The sequence below is a fragment of the Balearica regulorum genome, chromosome 22 (genome assembly GCF_011004875.1).
Source record: "Balearica regulorum gibbericeps isolate bBalReg1 chromosome 22, bBalReg1.pri, whole genome shotgun sequence".
NCBI classification, from domain to species: Eukaryota; Metazoa; Chordata; class Aves; order Gruiformes; family Gruidae; genus Balearica; species Balearica regulorum.
In genome coordinates, this window is record NC_046205.1 from 5,088,898 (window position 1) to 5,108,233 (window position 19,336).

At 41.6% G+C, this 19,336-nt stretch overlaps 1 long non-coding RNA gene across 1 annotated transcript in view; it reads left to right on the forward strand.

Annotated features, from left to right (window-relative positions):
- LOC142604819 (uncharacterized) overlaps nucleotides 1-18,681 on the forward strand; it is a 79,659-nt gene extending 60,978 nt beyond the window's left edge. Inside the window, exon 4 of the long non-coding RNA XR_012838656.1 lies at nucleotides 18,565-18,681. This is a non-coding gene — a long non-coding RNA (uncharacterized LOC142604819). The remainder of the gene's footprint in view (nucleotides 1-18,564) is intronic.
- The last annotated feature ends 655 nt before the right edge of the window (nucleotides 18,682-19,336 follow it).

A 19,336-nucleotide genomic window follows, 5' to 3' on the forward strand; every position in this document is an offset into this window, starting at 1 on the left:
CTGTATTTTGTTTCTAAATAAGGGAAACCGGTGTTTTAATTTAGAAAGAGTGGAACCTTTAGGGTACTTCAAAATACGTGTGCTTAGCAAGGTGGTGTTACTGTGAGAAATGGGCCACTCCCTGTGTAGTAGAGGACAAAGGTTTCACTGGTAAAATCTTGAGGAAATTAATAGCAAATGAGCATGCTTCTGTAGGGACCTTTAGTTATCTTTTCACTGTTGTGACAGAAGGTATCATCCTCGCTGTAAACTTCAGCAGGAGGGAGCCTCCTGCTCTGTCGTCAGGTCCGTAGCTCTGTGGATTTACTTCTAGAAACCCCGCTGAAACATCTGTGTGGGACTACAGCGTGTCTGTGAGCGGACCCTTCTGCAAGGGATTTGTTTCCCAAGCTTTCAAAGAGTTTGTTTGGGGTTTAGATTTTGGGGGTTTTTTTGCCTTTCCTTAGGGTTGTGCACGTGTGCTAAAATCTGATCAAACTGAGAAGAACCTCTCTTTAAATACTGAAGTTTTCACTTAACATCACTCTAGGGCTTGTGCACAGATCGTGGGCTTGTGTCATGGACCCTAGTTTTCAGCATACCTGGAAAAACTAAGAGGTTTGAAATTGTTAGGCCCAACTGTCTGTGAAAGTACAAAATTTTGCTGAAATCCCTGAAGATTTTCTACTGTATGTTTTGACAGGAACTTTGTCCTTCTGGTGTGAAGGAGGACACAGAATGTGCTTAGTCCATGCCAGAGAAAATGTTGGGGTTTTTTTTCCTGATGTTTTAAAATTGTACGTGTTACCATAAAGGAAAAGTAGGGAAAAATTTTGTGTTCAATTGGTACAGAGACCAAGTATGCTGATCTGTGACTATGTGACCGGGAATTAAGCGTATTTACAACAGAACTGCCTTGATGTGTGCAGCTGTGAAAAAGAAAGGGGCTAACACAGTTGCACGTACAGAACTTCTCGGGTGAGCGTTCTTGACATTTGCCTGCCCTACCTCTTCCTCTGTGCACGTGAAAGAAAAGCTCACAGCTCGTACTCCCATCCCAACTACTGACTTGTGCATTCCCATTTTCTTTTCTTTTCATTGCGAGCTCTGTTTGTAGTTATACAGTCAGGTCTCCACAGAGTAATTTACTGGCAGAATCTCTCCCAGAATCCAGCTTGAAACCAAGCTGTAAAAACAGCTGAGAGTGTAAATAATTCATGCAGACAATATGACTTTTTTATGTAAATTCGGTGCATTAACCCTCTATTATAATGATGGACGACAGATATGGGCGACGTTGCCTTGGTAAGAGCTAATGGATGGCCGCCATAAATTCACTGCACATTTTATTGTGTTGCTGGAAATTGTGCCTTCAGGCAATGCTGTTTACTTTTATGTAAAACTCAGGGTTCCCTAAATATTACAAATATTTTACATCCGACTCCTCAGCGTTTGGGCACAGCACACAAATCAAGCTTTCTTCATCTGAGTTGTAATTAAAGGTTTGGGTTTTTTTCAGGGACAATTATCTAAAACTATAAAGAGAAATATTTTTTCCTCTTTAGATGTTCAGTCATTGATATATTAGCAAAACCTTTGAAGAAAGATATTAAATAACTGCAACATATAACTTTGCATTAGGCTATATGTTGTATGCATACATAACAAATTTGGAAATAGTTTCTTGTTACTGGTTTTTATTTTTTACCATTTCTTGTGCTTAGTTACACATAAAATATTCCTTTTTTCCCTGCACATATGCTTCTCTCTATAATTCATATCTATTTTATCAGGGTAATTCTCTGAACCATGTCCTTGAGGAATTCTGTCTCTCAGTAAACATGGAAACTTCAGTTCATTTCAGGGAATTTTAAATAAAGAATTTTTGGTTATTTTTGGTTTCGTATGTTACTGTTTTGCACAGCCCTTAAGTAAATTGGGATGATACAGGTGACTTTTCTCACACAAAATGGTGTCAGCAAAACAGATACACTGAAGTATAATGTTTTCTCTATAGGGTTTTTCTGATATATAATTATATAATTAATTCACCTTAATCAAACCTTCAATTTAATCTCATAGTACACTGCAGCTTTGGGAAAAGAAAACAAGAAAAAAGCAGTCATATGTAGAAAGGGATGCTACTGCTTCCGACAGTGTGAATTGAATCCCATTTGTAACAAAGGTAGTTAACGTAGGGGAGAGCAGCGTGCGCCCTGTGCCTGTTTGCCAAACACCAGTTGGCCAGAGGACCCTCATGACTAGACCAGTCTCTTGGGAAGCACCTATGTGGGAATTTAGTGTAAGCTCTGTTGGAATTTCAGAGGGAAATCTTGTAGATCAGTTGTGATAAAGGGGTGTTCTCTCAGTCTCCTTCTTTCAGTGAAATGTGCCATTTCTTGGCAGTTTTGTTTTGATATCTGCATGAAAAAATGCTGCACAAGGTTGAATATGAGCAATTTCAACTGAGCTGGCTCAAGTAGAAATGAATTACACTTCCCCAAAGACCCTAATTTCCTGAGGACTAAATAGAAGGCACACTGTAAGAGAGGTAAAAAACACTGAATAAAAAGAATGCAACAACTATGAGGAGGAAAAAAAAAGGCTAATAAAATCAGTCTTGTGAATCACATGTATTAAGCAAAGGCTAACAGTTTAATTTCACATAAACCTATTTAATAATTTGATTTATTTTGCGTCCTGGCTATGCGTGCTCCTTTCAACTATATTAGGAATGTCACAAGACTAAAGTGCATAAGCTATAACCAAGGGCATTGACTTTTTTTTTCGGTCTCTAATATTGACTGAGATTCCTAAATTTGGATTTTCAGATTTTGCACCTTATTCTTCTGACATGCTTTACTGCCCTGAAGCCACTTTGCAAAATTCATAGCGGCTTTCACATGCTCTGATGCTTCTTGGGACCAATTCAATCTTGAACAATAGATGTGTGTGCAGTAGAGCCAGGAAATGTTACACAGGAGATCATGGGCTTATTCCCCAATAACATTTTGATTTGTAAAGTATTCCACTACACAAAACACACACAGGAGACAACATTAAAAAACATTAGAAACCATAGCCAGCAAGACAGAAAGGTGGCTTAAAATACAGATTGACAACATGGCCTGTGATATGGGCAGGACACACTAAATAATCACTGGAAATGTTATAGAAAGTGTTTTCTATATTTTACATTGTTCAGCCATTTAACAAATCTTTCCTGGGACAGCATTTTGCCTTTAAAAACCAAAAATCACTAGTATCCAGACAAATGGGTTTTTCCTATTGTTTAAAATAAATGTGTTTTCTCTGGATGTGTGCATTATGGAAGGCCGGTTTTCCTGTCTTGTTCCTTGTCCAGGACATTGCCATGTAGAGCAGACCCAGACTTGGAGCACTGGGAGGAGGTATAAGGCAGGTTTGCTTTTTCTCCCCCACCAGTTTCATCTGTTTGAAGGAGGTATCGTTTATATTCTAGGACCTATAAATGTTCGAAAGGATCCTGTTCCTCTATGTTCCTTATGTAGAGCAGAGTATTCCTGGATCCGTGGGTCAGTACCATGCTCTGGTTAATGATATGGAGAGCATAAGGAATCATTCTATCCAGGTATGCAATTTAAAGGTCTAATGTTCTGAACTCTTGACTATTGATATATGGCTGTCACCCTGTCTTGGACAATTTGCTTTTATGTAATTTGTTGCAAGCCCAAGAAGACTTTGGCTGCATTGAGGAAAACAGCACTTTCCTCCCAGTGCTGCTGTACCAGCTGTGTGTGTATCTCAGGTGATAAAAGGAAAAGAAGATGTATTTTGAGGTGGAAGGAGGGCTTGAAAGAAGATGGGCTGCCTTGTAGGATTGTGAAGGGAGCGCATCCCTGGGTCAGTCCAAATACAATCTGCAATTATAGATGACTACAGATGAGAGAAGTCCAGATAGGCCTCATCTATGGAAATTAAAGAGCCTTTCTTAATGATTTGCTCCAGAATAGTAATGTTCTTATGTTCTTCATTGGATGTTTATAAAATCATGGAGTAGTTTGGGTTGGAAGGGACCTTTGAAGATCATCTTGTCAAACTCTGCTGCCATGGGCAGGAACATCTTTCACTAGATCTGGTTGCTTAAAACCCCATCCGACCTCACCTTGAACACTTCCAGGGATGGGACATCTGCAACTCCTCTGGGCAACCCATTCCAGTGTCTTTCCACTCTCATTGAAAAAAAATTTCCTCCTTATGTTCAATTTTAACCTAACCTCTTCCAGTTTAAAACCATTGCCCCTTGTCCTGTCACTACTTGCCCTGTTAAAAAGTCTCTCTCTAGCTTTCTTATAAGCCCCCTTTATATTTTGAAAATCTGCAGTAGTCTCCCCTGAGCTTTCTCTTATCCAGGTGAATGACCCCAGCTCTCTCAGCCTGTCCTCACAGGAGAGGTGCTCCAGCCCTCTGATCATCTCTGTGGCCTCCTCTGGACTTGCTCCAACAGGTTCCTGTCCTTGTACTGGGAACCCCAGAGCTGGATGCAGTACTCCAGTAGAGGGGCAGAATCCCTTCCCTCGACCTACTGGTCATGCTTCTTTTGATGAGGCCCAGGATACAATTGGCTTTCTGGGCTGCAAGTGCACATTGCCAGGCCACGTCCAATTTTTCATCTACCAGCATCCCCAAGTCCTCCTCCACGGGGCTGCTGTGAATCCATTCGCACCCCTGTCTCTATTGATACTGGGGATTGCCCCAACCTGGGTGCAGGACCTTGCACTTGGCCTCTAAGAGGCTGTTTCATATCAGCTGGTATGTCATCAGCTAGAGAGTCAGAGTTTGGGGTAAAGCTTGTAAAGAATGTTTAACCCTGAAAACAAGGAGCAGAGCTTTAGAGCTATGACTACCATTACAGCAATAGTCAGTGGAAATACAAATCCGTGTAGTGGGAAGGTGAGACAAGAAGCTGCAGCAGTGTACCTGAGAGCTGTCAACAGGGCCATGGTGTTTTCTGAGCTACAGCAACAGTAGGACAGGGGACAAGTTCTTGAGTGAAGTTTTCTTGGTGTTGGTTATACTGGTCCTGCAAAAAATAGCAGACAACTGATAAATTTGGGCTTCAAGGTCACCCCACCCCCCGCTTGTCTGGCACAGCTTTCCAGATTTTGCTGCTAGTTTGAGGTTCCTTAGTGATCTGATCTCAACAATGAGGAATCTTCAGGTTTTTGCCTTGTCAGAAACAGACACAGAATTCATCCCACCCTTTGTCCAATATATAGTCATCTGTCAAACCTAAAAGGTCTGTCCAACTGCAAACTTTACCTAAGCCTTGTCTCTGCGTTCTTTACCTGAATGTGACGGAAGTGAGGACCTCTTGGAAAGGCGCTGGAAGAGCAGGATGTAAACTGTGGGAGAGGTTTCACTTTGGTTAATTTAGGGGTCATGAAAAGAATGACACCCAGGCTGGCCTACCCATTTCTTATCTCTAAACGCAGCATTGTCAATATAGAGTAAAGGTTTTTGCTAGCCCTCTTCTCTGTTTAATACATTTAAGTACTGCACTCTGCATATGAAGAATAGTGATGTTATCAGAAAGCATTCAAAAACATATGTTTTAATGAAATGTGTTGACAACTGCTGAAGTAAAGTTTTTGTTAAGTCTCAAGAGTTTAGCCATGACAAGCAGTATTAATGAATTGAATTAATTAAAAAGCATTTCAAGATGAAACAGGGCCTGTTCTATGTAAAATGCTCTATACATTAGACAAGCATTATGGAAATCACTGCTTTGTACTACACTGTAATGCAGCCATTTATAAAAGCTTCTCAAGATCCATGGATAGCAGTAATTTGGGTTTAGCGTGTCTTTGAAATTCATTGAATACAGCATGTGCTATTTAAAAGCATGAAATCTGGATAGTTCCACTGCCATCAAAGTTCGTACGGCTTGGAGAGGGAAACGGGAGCTCAACGCTGCTGGAATGAGCGAGTGGGCAAGGAAAGAGGGTGAGCCGAAAGAGCACCTGGCGAGCACCGGCAAAGGCTGGTGCTGATGTCTTTAGGGAGTAGGTCGTCTGACTAGCAATTACTCAGGGTCCCCAACTAGTCTGAAATGTGAGTCATTTTACTAAAAGAGTAATTTCTCTTGTCTCTGCTGTTCCTATGCTTGTCTGCCATGAACTCTCCTCCTCTATGGGTAAGGCTTGTTCTTCAGCACGTCTTCTCCTTTTTAGGTTGTTTATGTGCCCTCTCTAAGAGTAATACCATCAACTGTGACCAGTGGCTTTACAGAAAATCTGTATTCCACATCAGATATCCCTACAACGGGCAGAATAGCTGTCTGAGTGTGTGCCTGTGTAGGATCTTTCATATGTGATGCTGTTAGCGTGATCATCCGGCCATGGGCCTAAGAAACCAGGCATGGGAAAGGATAGTGCAGTCCTATAGCAGGTCCGAAGAGATGGGTGTCCACCTTACCAGCCTCACCTGACCAAAATCAATCATAAAATGGGAGTCCTTTGCAGGAAGCTTTTCTCAGTGGGAAACAGCTATCTGTTTGCACACAGGGAGAAAACTTGGTTGGGTTGAGTTAGGACTGTGACTTGGATTTGGATGAGTAGGGTAACAGCATCAATGCATAACACATTAAAAGAATATATCTTTTAAATATTATTAAATATCTAACATCTTCATAATAAAAATATTAATATCTTCATAATAAAGTGTTCTTCACAATAAAAATATGAAGGGTGAAAGATGAAACTGAAAACCAATATGATTTTATACATGCATAGTGAAGGTTGTTTAATGTGTTTTAGGATTTGGCTTGTATCACAGTATTTCAAATGGGTGCACTTTTATCTATATGTTTTGTAATTTGTCTGGCTCTTAATAAGGAAAATTACATCCTCCAAGGAGAACTAGCCACAAAACTGTTGGTAGATTTCAAATGTTGTAATATATTGGTACTGACCATTCAATCAAGAATATGCCCACTCAGTAGAAAAGAGGAAAAAAATCCTAAATATAGAATGATAGAGTCAAGTTCCTCAAGTGATGTAGACAAAGGATGGTAAAGTTTGCTAAATACTTAGCTACTGCACACGCTTCTAAAGAATTCATTTGAGACATTGCAGGGAATATTGGTAAATCTAACAGGCAGCCTAGTTGGTTAGCACAAGGGATAATTCACTTGGCCCTTAGTGTGTTAGGAAAAGAGCTGCCAGCATTGTATCCCAAAATGCTTAGGGAGATTCATCCCACAAGCAGGTATGATTCTGCTCTGTAGAAAAAATGAGAGAGCTTGTTCTGCTACTTCACTAAAACATGAGCAATATGTTTGCACTTGTCACAGTTAACATTTGCATTTAGTATCTGCATGGTGAGAACTTATAAGCTTGCTTATACCTGCTGAACAGGCACAGGTAGCGTTTGTGTCTGACCAAAAGAAGTCTCTCCCCCCTGGCTAGATGCTGTACTGCATGTAGAGCAGTATCTGCCGAAACGAGGTCTGGCACTTTCTATTTCCCTTCAGACTCTTCTTGCTAACTAGACTCTAGAAAAGACCAAAAAGCCTTTTCTATGCAATCATGCTATTTTTTAAGGGCTGAAGCAGCCTGGCCTTGATTAACTAATTACTGCCAAGTCATGCTGGCAGGTGGTACCTGTGAGAGAAAAACAGCTTATAAAGATGATGGCACCTTTCTCCTAATGTATACGGATTGGTGGGGGGAGGTGGAAGAGTGAAGTGGTGGCAAGGGTTTGTGTGGCTGCAGCCGTAGGTTTAGGGTGTATTTGGAAGAGCTCTACACTGTAAAACGCCATCCATGGAGGACTGTCGTGGTTTAACCCCAGCCAGCAATTAAGCACAATGCAACCACTCGCTCACTCCACCCACCCTGTCCCCCTACCCCCGGGTGGGATGGGGAGGAGAATCGGGGGGAAAAAAGTTAAATTCATGGGTTGAGATAGAGACAGTTTAATAGGACAGAAAAGGAAGAGAATAATAACAATGACAAAAGAATATACAAAGCAAGTGATGCACAGCACAATTGTTCACCACTCACTAACCGATGCTCAGCTAGTTCCAATGCACAGCACCCTCCCAGCCAACTCCCCCAGTCTATACGCTGAGCATGATGTCACAGGGCATGGACTATCCCTTTGGCCAGTCTGGGTCAGCTGTCCTGGCTGTGCTCCCTCCCAGATTCTTGTGCACCTCCTCGCTGGCAAAGCATGGGAAGCTGAGAAGTCCTTGACTTAGTATAAACATTACTTAGAAACAACCAAAACATCAGTGTTTTATCAACTTTATTCTCATCCTAAAGCCAATCCACAACACTATACCAGCTACTGGTAAGAAAATCAACTCTATCCCAGCCAAAACCAGGACAGGGGCATAGGGCTCAACTGAACCTGGGCTCCTAGAAGATACAGGTGTTTTAACCAGTTACTTACATAGCCGAGTGGTCACCTCTAGTGTTGCTTAACCAGCTGATCCTAGAAATTATTTGAAGATACAAAGCTCAAGACAAATGCTGACTGATTCTATTACCAGTAATATTTGCTAATTTTTAAATGATCAGTCTGCATACAGGTGTATGTTTCTTCATTTTTGCTTTTCCACTTAGCAAACAATCTGATTTGATTGTTACTCAGCTCAGTTTGGTGCTGTTGGACCAGCATGTTTAAGTCAAAATGTCTAGTTGTTTCCTAATCAAATTGTTATATAATTTAAAAATCAAAATCGTAACTTACTGCACAAGTGGGAAAGTAAATAAAATAGGGGAGGTAGATACTTGTGGGAGAAACAGCAATAAGAAGGGCAGAAAGATATGGTGATAATGGAATAAGAAATATCACTTGTACCATTTCATTACAGAGAACAATAAGCATGTTTAACCCAGCCAAGATGAGCTGTAATCAGAAAGAAGGGAAGAAAATTGGTATTCGACTCTCTTCTTATTGCCAGAACCTCAAGATGGAACTGCAGCAGCCCTGAGACAGTTGGTCAGACACAGTGGCCTGTATTGTCATTTACTTTTAAGAGTAGCAGGAGGAGTCTTGTCAGTGGAGAATTATTTCCTCTGACTCTTGGGAAGGATGGCTAGCTTTGAAACAGTTTCTAAAGCACAAATTGGGGAACGGTTTCATAATGCACTTTATTTTTTTTTCTGAGTCACAGCTGAGAATAGCATCTGTAGTAGTTAAATGAACATGAGCATTAATCACTTCAAATGATGTAACATACCCAGACTATATAACAACTACTATTTGAATTCTATTTTTCAAGGAGTGATATAGTTGCAGTCCATCCTGAAATCCTGGCTAGAATCTGTATCTAATCCCAAGTGAAGTAATTTTGTATTCTCAGTTCAGCATCCAGTAGAATGGTAATCAGAATTGCGATAGCATCACTGAACTGCTTATAAGACACTGGAATTTAATGAGCATTTAAAAAAAAATAAATCCTTGTAGTCTCCTCCAAGGAGAAATTGCTGTATATAGTAAGGCGGAAGGTAACACTTCAAATCCTAGGGCACCAGCCAACCTTGCATGTTTGAGAGAGGGCGAGTGGGCTCTCCAGGCAGACGCGGTCTCTCTCATACACATGCAACATATTCCTTGTCAGAAGAGGGAAGTCTGAGCTCCTGCTGAAATAATGGCAGGGAGGGTCATCTCGAGTGGTTTTCTGATCTTTAACCTCACGATGCTGCTGTATGTTCCTTCAAAAGAGCAAATAAGCAGCCTTGCCACACTGAGACTTGAAGGTAAAGCGCAGTAGAGTTATGAGTTCAAAATAGTTCACAACCTCGCAATAATGCACCAAAAATCTAGTCAACAGCCCCCAAAACAGGGATGAAGATACTCATCAAATCTGATGAGGCTCCTATTAATTAGGGTTGTTAGGTGGTAGTTACACTTTTGTTAGTATTACCATTTGAGATTTAACTAACCAACCTAATGGGGCTACTCCTGCAAGATGTTAATTAGATATGGCAATTCCACTTACCCGTGCAGCCTCAGCACACAACCATCACACATCAATATTTAATTTAATTACTAATGTTGTGGTGCAAGTCACATCTGATTTAAGAGCTAAATATGCTTAATTAATAATGAGATAAAACACATACAGTATGTCACCTTTTGTCATTTGAGTTTTATTAGGTATAGTAAGGAAAGACAAACGTGAATATTGGAGAGACTGTGACGTGGTGCTCTGCATCTCTGCGTGATCCTTGTCCTTCAAGTTACCTGAGGTCACACTGTATTATAAGACAAACAGAGCTGCAAATGTGCAGGGCATCATTCTACATAAAGACACACTTGTGTCTTGAGTAATTCATCATTTACCTTTTTTTTTTTTTTTGTGCATAATTAAAAAAATGAACATTTATCTTGGATTATATGTAGCATCTATAGAATTTCTTTTTATCAGGTTTGATCACAATATTGTAATTTGTATTGATGTGGTCTGGTACAGAGCCCAGGTGTGCAAGAAACCATTGTGCAGCAGCATCCTTTGGAAGTCAGCCTTCTTTCCATTGGCAGTGGACATTCTCTGTTCAGAGCTTCCTACAAGAGGCTGTTGAGAACAGTGGATATGACTGTCATGCCATGAGGCAGGGTTCTGTAAGGGTGCATGCGGAGAGATTGCTTACCACTTTGTAAAGTATAGGGGGAGAAAAGGACAAACAGCTAGGCCTTGGGGCTAGTTATGATGATTAACTGTATTAAACCAGCTTCCAGCCAGGACTGGATCCCTATTTCATAAGGGGCTTTATAACCCGGACTGCCAGTCTTAGCCCCAAAGTCTTACAAAAGTTAAATACAAAACAAATGAATGAACAGGTGCCATACAACCAGTGCACCAGATCTGATGAAATTAAGGAAACTTCTCATGTTAACATTTTAATGGAGGATCAAAGCCTTAGAAGGTCCCCCTCTATGCGCAGTGTCCTTTTTAAACCTGTGCTTGCAGGGGTTCACAAGCTAGCACTAGAAGTTTGTGTGGGTTGAAACTTGCTATGCAAGATTTTTGCCTGGGGGCCATTTGGTTTGATGTGTTTGACTAAATTTTAAGAGCTCCTATGTTAACTGCACCAAACAAATAGTTTCCTAGAGGCTGCGAAGGTTTTTGGAACTTCCTTGAGGGAAAATTCCCAATTGGCAGAAAATCTATGAAAGCAAAAGCAACTCATGACATTGTAACCTACTGAAATATATATTGCTGTCAGATCTGTCTGTAATCAGTTTTTCTATATTGTATATAAATCTTCTAGTATTAATATTGAGATTAACTAGTATAATGGGAACCTGTTGGGCCATCAGGAATGGTTAGTGAAGGAGATCATTTCAGTATGGTCTGAGAGCTCCTCTCAGAAACAAAAAGAGCCAGCCAACAAATCAAGACTGGGAAAGCCTTCACCTGGCCAAGCCTGTTTTAATACCCACTCATCCAAAAGAAAACACATGGGACAGTAAGAGAGGGAACACTAATGCTCAAAGCATAAGTGGACCAATAAGGCAGGGAATAATGGATGTTCTATTGCTTGCAGTGAGGGTGGCTCTTCTTCGAGGATAATAAAATAGAACTGCTGTTTTTTCAGCTCCATGACCCGGTATTGTGGGTGGTCACCATGGTTAACACTGTGATCTATTGGTACAGTGGATGTACTGCAGAGTTTCCAAAGGGTGTGACTGCGGTGTGGAATTCAGCAGTGCTGAGCTCACACCTTCTGTCAGCTGCCAGAAGTAGGAGAGGCATCCTGGGACCTGTTCCCTTTAATTACACTCCCTGGTCTTGACAAGTAAATGCATCCAGAATCAGAGAATGGGGGATGGAGGAGTCTGTGGAACCTATAGCTCCACCAGCCAAACCTAACACTGAGGAGTGGTGTATTAGGAACGCTTTCCCCATGAGACCAGCAGCCTGGATGACTAGCCAAGAAATGTATGGGAGACAAGAACTAATCCTCTTGGAGAAGAACCTGTAATTTTCCCCCAGGAGAGAAACAGTGCTACAGCTGGAAGGACAGGGTAAGCGCAGCACTGCCTCCAGCTCTGAGCATACTGCAAAGCTATAACTTGCATGGGAACGCTGAGGCTGAACATCACCATAATGTACATGATAGTGTGTGTTCATCTGAAGAGAGAGTGGAGGAGGTATAGCTCGCAGTGACTTGGCTTTCAGAGAACATGCAACACAAGTTATACCAATACCATAGGTATGCCCTGGGCAGAGACGGACTGTGGTACTTGTACCAGGATCAGTAGCTAAATGGAGGTGTAGCATAAAATTGAGCTCTTGTGATGAAGTTGCATAGGTTGATGGAGGCTTTATCCTCCTGTGTGGTTAGCAGTTATATTGATATGTGAGGCACAATAGGGTCCCGTTCTATCTTCCTTACAGCGCTGCTTTAGTAAACACATGTTTCTTCCCTTTTATTTCTGAGAGCTTGCAGTCTAATCCTGAGGTAGTCCTGAATGCTCTAGTTCTATATTGTCACGGGGAGATTTTATACGTTCTCCTGTGGCAGAATGTGGGCTGTGTGTGCCGCAAAGTATACCCATGAGCTGATGGAGAGTGTTAGAAAACTGGCTGATCCTTCGTGGAGCCAAAGGCATACAGGAAAGTGTTAATTTTCTGTGTCTTTTCTTTTCCTCTTCTTCCTTCCAAATTTCTACCTGGCCTCACTGGGGAAAAGCTGAGCACAGTCTGGCCCAGAGTGATGATTCCAGCGAGCACATGTAATGCCACTAGCACCTACATGTGTGAAATCCCCCTCTCGCTCTTTCTGCGGAACGCTTCCAGAACAGGGCCTGGGGCTGTCCCTTATGGTTCAGGCAGCAGCAGCCACTTAGCACAGGCAGTTGTAGTACTTCTCACCTGCCCAGCCTGCCTGACTTTTCCAGGCTTGCTAGTGCCTGTGGGAGATGAACTTGATCCTCCAGGTCTCCTTGCCGTTCGCATGCTTCCTAGAGACTTGCTTTTGTATTAAAGTGCCTGAATCTGGTCTCAGGATTCAGGAAGGCAGCATGCCACTGATTATTACCGATAGCAATTACTGCAAATTAGGATATACACCCAAAAAACATGCAGCAATATAGGCTGAAGCAGATTAAAGATTAAAACAATCAGTTGACCCAGGGAATAATAGTCACCCTGTCCTTTCAGTAGAGGACTGTTTCTGGCCTTGCAGTTTAGAGGACCTGCCTGATATTCTCACTGTTCAATTCGTTTGTACTTGGATGTGTTTCTGAGAAGCCACAACTTATTTAGACCCCCTTTCCTGTGAATGAGTAGCTTAAAATTGTTTCTTCCAATGTTCATTATTTTGCACTTGTCTGTACTAGTATCTAATGGAGTTGTGTTGCAGAAGACTCACAGCTGGATATGACAGAACAGATGTTCACACCCTAGGCCAGACACAGCTGTTTCTCTGTAGCTGGCAAGGGACGAAGAACAAGTAAATGCAGAGACAGCAAGCCTGAAAAAAATCTAAAGTAATCAGGCTGAATATGCCTGGAGATTTAGGCCATCTGGAAGATTGCCAGAGGGCTATTTATTTTGATGTCTACACCTGCTGAATGGGAATGCTTTGTGTGAACTCAAAGCTTTAAGTGATACTGTATCTCTGCCTTTTTCAGCACTCTGCTCCCTCTAGGCAGTGTTGCTTGCTTGATAAATTGTACTCTACAACTTAGGTATTTAAAAAAAAAAAAAAAAAAGCCCCTAAAACTTATCTAGTTTCCTGGCTATTGATGAGGGTAGAAGGAAAGCGCTGCAGCACTGGAGAATAGAAAGGGAACACAGTGTCATAGACTGCCCCTTGGAGGGTTAAAATCTGTAGGCAGTGGAATCTGCTACATGTGTTGTGAGCCACTGGAACAATTTTCTTTGCCACATTTATAGTGAATAGGGAGAGAAATTCCCATAAGCTCTTCACCTACTGTTCTGTGCACACTACACCTTCATGTGCTTAGTGTAACAGATTTATCCCACAATGCCCCATCTGGCTCAGACCTGCTGGCATGCAATCCCCTCTTTACAGACAGCATGTGCCTGCCTTGCTGTCATCTTGAAAGCTCTTGAAATTTTTAGTTTACAAAAAGTTTTGGTGTTGATAGTGGTAATGAGCATGCTGCTACAGTGATGAACGTTTGATTAGGGTGGTTTCTCGGGGCCAAGGCAGGATTTTTGGACAAACAAGATCAGGAGGATCAGAGATAGAAGGACCACTATTTTAAAGTTGCTTAGAGGGTAGAAATCTCTCAGAGGTTGCTGGTTTCCTGTGCTCCTGTAAGGAAACAAGAATATCTCACGGGTGAGAGAGCAGTTACCTTAAGGAGCAATGTCCACTGCTGCAATAGTAATCTCTTCTAAACGCACAAGAATCTGTCTTGTCTTGTATTTGATTTTTACTGATATTTTCCTGGTCATTATTCTGATGCATTCAGTGTAATTCTCTTAGCAATCTTCTACTCTCACACTTTCTGCAGCCATTAGCAACATAGATTTTGCCATCTCCCCAGCACGTGCTAAGCAGTAACCCTGTTGTAGTTGACATGCAGCATATGCAGCTGCACTGATGATAATTGTGCTCACTGCTGTCAGTACCATTCCTGGTTCTCAGATGTGCAGCAAACAAGCATCTTTTTCACTCATGCACATGACAGTTCTTCAAATGCTTTTATTGTTCTATACTGGTTTTGGTGGTGATAGAGTTAATTTTCTTCATAGGAGCTCTTACAGCACTGCGTTTTGCATTTGTGATGAAAATAGTGTTGATAACACACTGATGTTTTAGTTATTGCTGAACGGCGCTTATACAGCGTTAAGGCCTTTTCTGCCTCTCACACTGCTCCCCCCCCCCCCCCCCCCCCCCAGCAAGAAGAACCTTATTCTTATGGAATATTTGTTCCTTAACCTGACTGGAATATTTGTTTCTTAACCTGACCTGGATAGTAGAAAAACTGATGTGTTATGCTATGATGCTTTGCCAGAGGAAGAAGATACAGTTTTTCTTGGATTATTTGTTTAGTTTCCATTAGTAGAGAGGTGAACTACAGAGCGTACTCAAGCTGACACCTTTGAAGGACACCAGATTTTAAAACAAATAAAAGGAGATCTACTGTGTGTTATAAGCAATAATCAATAATTAAAAGCCTTGTTAAAGCATTGCTGAAGAGTACTTCAGAAGAAAAGTAGTTATACTGCATTTCATGGTTAATTCAATGTCAATTAGCTGATTGTTAACTTCCCTCCAGCTAAATCTTGTTCAGCACAGAGAAGAGAAATCAAAAGCATTCTAGCTTTAACAAGCCTAGTGTTTCAATCATTCATCTCTGCCCGCAGGCTCAAAATCAATGTCAACAGACGTTTCATTGCAATTTTATCAGCCATTTCTGCATGTCACTGTTTTCTTGGCTGCCCTGATTGTCCCTGAAAACCGTCTGTGGGAATCAGAATTCATCTTGAGCAGAAAGCTAAACAGTCTGCACTTGCTCTTGTCTAACTCGGGGCTGGGTTCCCATTCAGCTAGGTAATAACGAGCGCTGGCGTCCGCCTGAACTTCCTAAACGGCTCCGTGAACTTCTGGCCGGTGGAACGGCCCTCAGGAAGCGGTCTAAGCCTCCAGCCACGCAAGCGCAGCCTGGGGTGCGGGGCGGGGGTGGGGGGGGTACCACTGCTTCCCGCCCCGCCGGCAGCCCTGCAGCACCGCGGACAGCGCCCCGCCGCCGCGCACGACGCCGTTCAGCACCGCGGACAGCGCCCGGGCCGCACGTGGGGTTTGTGCTGCTTCAGCCCTCCTCTTCCTCGGGCACCAGCCACCAACCCATTTCAGCACGGGCAGAAATCCCTTTAAGGGTGTGAATATCTCTTAAAGCGTGAAGAAATTGAGGGGTGCTCAGGCACAAAAGTTTTTCTACCTACACGTGCTTGGTTTGCCTGTAAAAAATTGTGTTAAGAAATAACAGGTCACCATATAAAATCTGTAAGACATCAGAGACGTTCGCGTTTGCTTCACAATGACGTCACTGTGATAGTGAGATTCACTTCTGTGAAAAGTATCAAGAATAAGAGCTAGGCTGAAGCCTGATGCCAGATGCCAATGGTGCTTGGGTCTTGTCTAGCTGTTACAGAACTTGACCTGATAACAGGCTGCTTTCTACCTGAAACAAGAGTCTCTGATTGCTGCACTCATACTGCAAGCAATGTGGTATGGCATGTTATACTCAGGAATGACATGGGAGTGCTATTTCATACTTCTTGCTGATTCCAGACCTGGTCTGTGGTGCTTCAGCTTCATTCCTGCCTTACAGCAGTGTAGGCAATAGATCCATAATAATGTTTTTCATCATCTGTGACTGATACGGAGAATGCCTCATCAGAGAAAACGTTGTTTTGGGCTTAGAAATCTGTGCCGTGTTCATCTCAGCTGTACAGCAACAGCTTTATATGTCTGGCATAAAGCAACTAAACTCTGGAAACTTAGAATAATACTGCAGCCTGGGCTGCTGCAAATGCCACGACATCGTCTTCTCTCCTTTATGTTGGCTTTTCGTCCTATTAAGAAATGTTGCGCCACAGCTAAGCCCTCAGTCCTACCTTTTAAGGTATTCTACCTAATCTGGAACAGGACCTCTGTTGTCTGCTCTTTAGACCAAATGAAACCATATATCACAAGACAGAGCCACTGTCCTCACAGAAGTTTTTAAGGTTTGGCTCACAGTTTTGGATGTTGCTTTCCAGGAGGTGCAAACAGATAGTATTTCACATGGAGCTATCTGTATTGATGCATCTCCTGCCTTTAGTCTGTGTGGTAGAATTCTTACTGGAGCATTGCATTATGTTTCTGATCCTTTAAACTCTGTCTGAAAAACCTGCTGTTTTGACACCCACGGTATGATATTCAGTAGTACTGCCTGTTCTCTTGATTAAAAACATATCATTGACAAAACCAGTTTGTATCTGTATGAGTCACCTACATGTCTAGTTGCTATAACTCCTTTATTCCTTCCTTCATTCACTCTGTCGTGAGTAATGGTTAGACAGGCTGTTTGTGGATATGTGGATCTCTATGATGTACCTACCAAACTGTGAATCAGTTCATTCTAACAGCAGAGATATGTGGATTAACAGAACAGGATCTGTATGTGTCTCTTCCCTGTTTTGCAGGGCTTAGCTGGGGGTTTATTTTTGTTGGTTTTTTGTTTGGTTTTGGGGTTTTGAGGGGGGTAGGGGTGTTAGGGTTTTTTTAAAAGTAACCTTTCAACTCAGCTGTTTTGTTCTTCTCCCCCCCCCCCCCCCCCCCCCCAAAATCTCCAAAACCAACAACAACAAAAAAGGTCATGGACAATACCATGGGTCTCAGCTTTACTTGTGTGATGTATTTGAAAAATAAGTTCTAGCAACATTGTTATAGATGCTTAAATATGTAAGGGCTATGGAATTACTACCCTTGAAATGACCTCTGATTTATGTTCAGATAGTGGCCTGATTTTCTATTAGTGCTATTTCAGACAATGTTTTAGACTTTAGATTTGTTTCTAACTTAGTGACTGAAAACAATGAATATTTAGTTCCAGTTACTCTTGCCCTTGTCATTATTTTTGCGGTGCTCTCAATAGTTTTTTTTCACAAGAACCAGAAGTTGGCCATGAAGAAAAGGCTATGTCATACTAGTGTGCTGCTAGTAAATTAGTGTGGTTTTATAAGAAAGAGAAACCTTTATTTTCCCAGCTGAGATGTCTGTCTTCCCCATCATTTTATGATTCTTTCTGTTCCCTTGTCCCCATGTTCAGTTTGAAACTGTTATCATCAAATATCTACTAGGCAACCTAGCAAAAGCAGACCAAAGACAGGATTGACCTACTCATAGCTCGGTTCAGAAATAACTTGGCTGTAAAAATCTGTGTCAGAAGATGAGAGAATAAAAACATACATTATTGACCCTATAGGGTAGAAAATACATGCTCTCCGTGTGTATTATAGTTACACTTTTGAAAGAACTGATCCACTTTTGGGGTCTGTGGCTTTCTGCCCACTTGCTTCAGGAACAAGGTGTACCAGCCCAGCACCTGGTGGAGAAGAGTGGACCCACCATCATTACCCTTAACACACAAATTGGTTCTTCAGCCGTTATCCTCTTTCACCTTGGACAAAATGACTTAGTGAAACAATGTGATCTAAATCTGCTCACCAAGATTAAGAGAAACTTGGCATTTGTCCAGGCAGCGTTTGGTCAATGTTGCTACTGAAGTAAATGGGAACCAAGCCAACAAAATTGAGGTTATTTCCCCAGCTCAGAGATGTTTGCTAATGCTGACACAATGCCCATGGATCAGATAGAAGTTTTAAAAGTTCATTAAATTTGATAATGAGCAGGAGGCCCAATCTGTTGCTCCAGTTTGTGTCACATTGTTGGGGAGGCATCTACAGAGAGGTAAAATAAAGTACAGGTCAAAACAACCCCACACTGTTACACCACTTGTGTCTGAAAAGCTGAATTCTACAGTTGATCTTCTAACAGTTTCAAACATATTTGCCTTAATTGCTAGCACTGAATTTCTGATTCTGTTTTCTCAATTTTGCTGCAGGTTTGATGATCACTTTTGTGACTCTTCTGTTTCAATGGGGTCCCTGACAGAAGTGATGCCAAGGAAAAGTCCAGTTCAGGTACCTCCTACTCAGAAGGTCCTTCATCACAGAATTAGTTTTCTCTACTTCTTCCTTTTCTTTTTTTCTTTCTTTCTTTCTTTCTTTCTTTCTTTCTTTCTTTCTTTCTTTCTTTCTTTTTTTTTTTTAAGAATATAGATGCTTTCATTCCTGTCACAGTAAGGTAAAATATTGGTTTGTATAATAAAACTTTGATTTCATGCTACTGTTCCATGCTGCCTTTCCTTTTGGATGTTTTTTCTGATTGCCTTACTACTTTGCTAAACCCCCTCTTAGATGTCCTTGTTCTTTCTTCCCATGTTAGAGTCAGAGGTAAGCACGTCCATAAGAATTCCAGAGCAACAAGGCTTTATGGCTTCATAATGCATAATATGTAAATTCACATACCAGTGCCTGACCCTAGAGTCGACTAGGAGTTCAGAATGGGAAATAGGAGAGAGAGGCTTCTGATGCTTTGGTTCAGAAATGTCCTTTGTAATAGAATTTTTTAAAGTACATACCGCTTACATTAAAATTCTAAGCTAAACCATGCTGCCTGATATTAGGAGCTAGAGCTAAAGCAAAGTTTCTGGCGTTTCCCAAGGACCTGTTCTGTTGGATAGCAGATTTCTTTCAGGCTACAAGAAGGCAAATTCACGTGTTGTACTGGGTCTCCAGTCACATAATACACATGAACTAGGCTACTGGTATTCA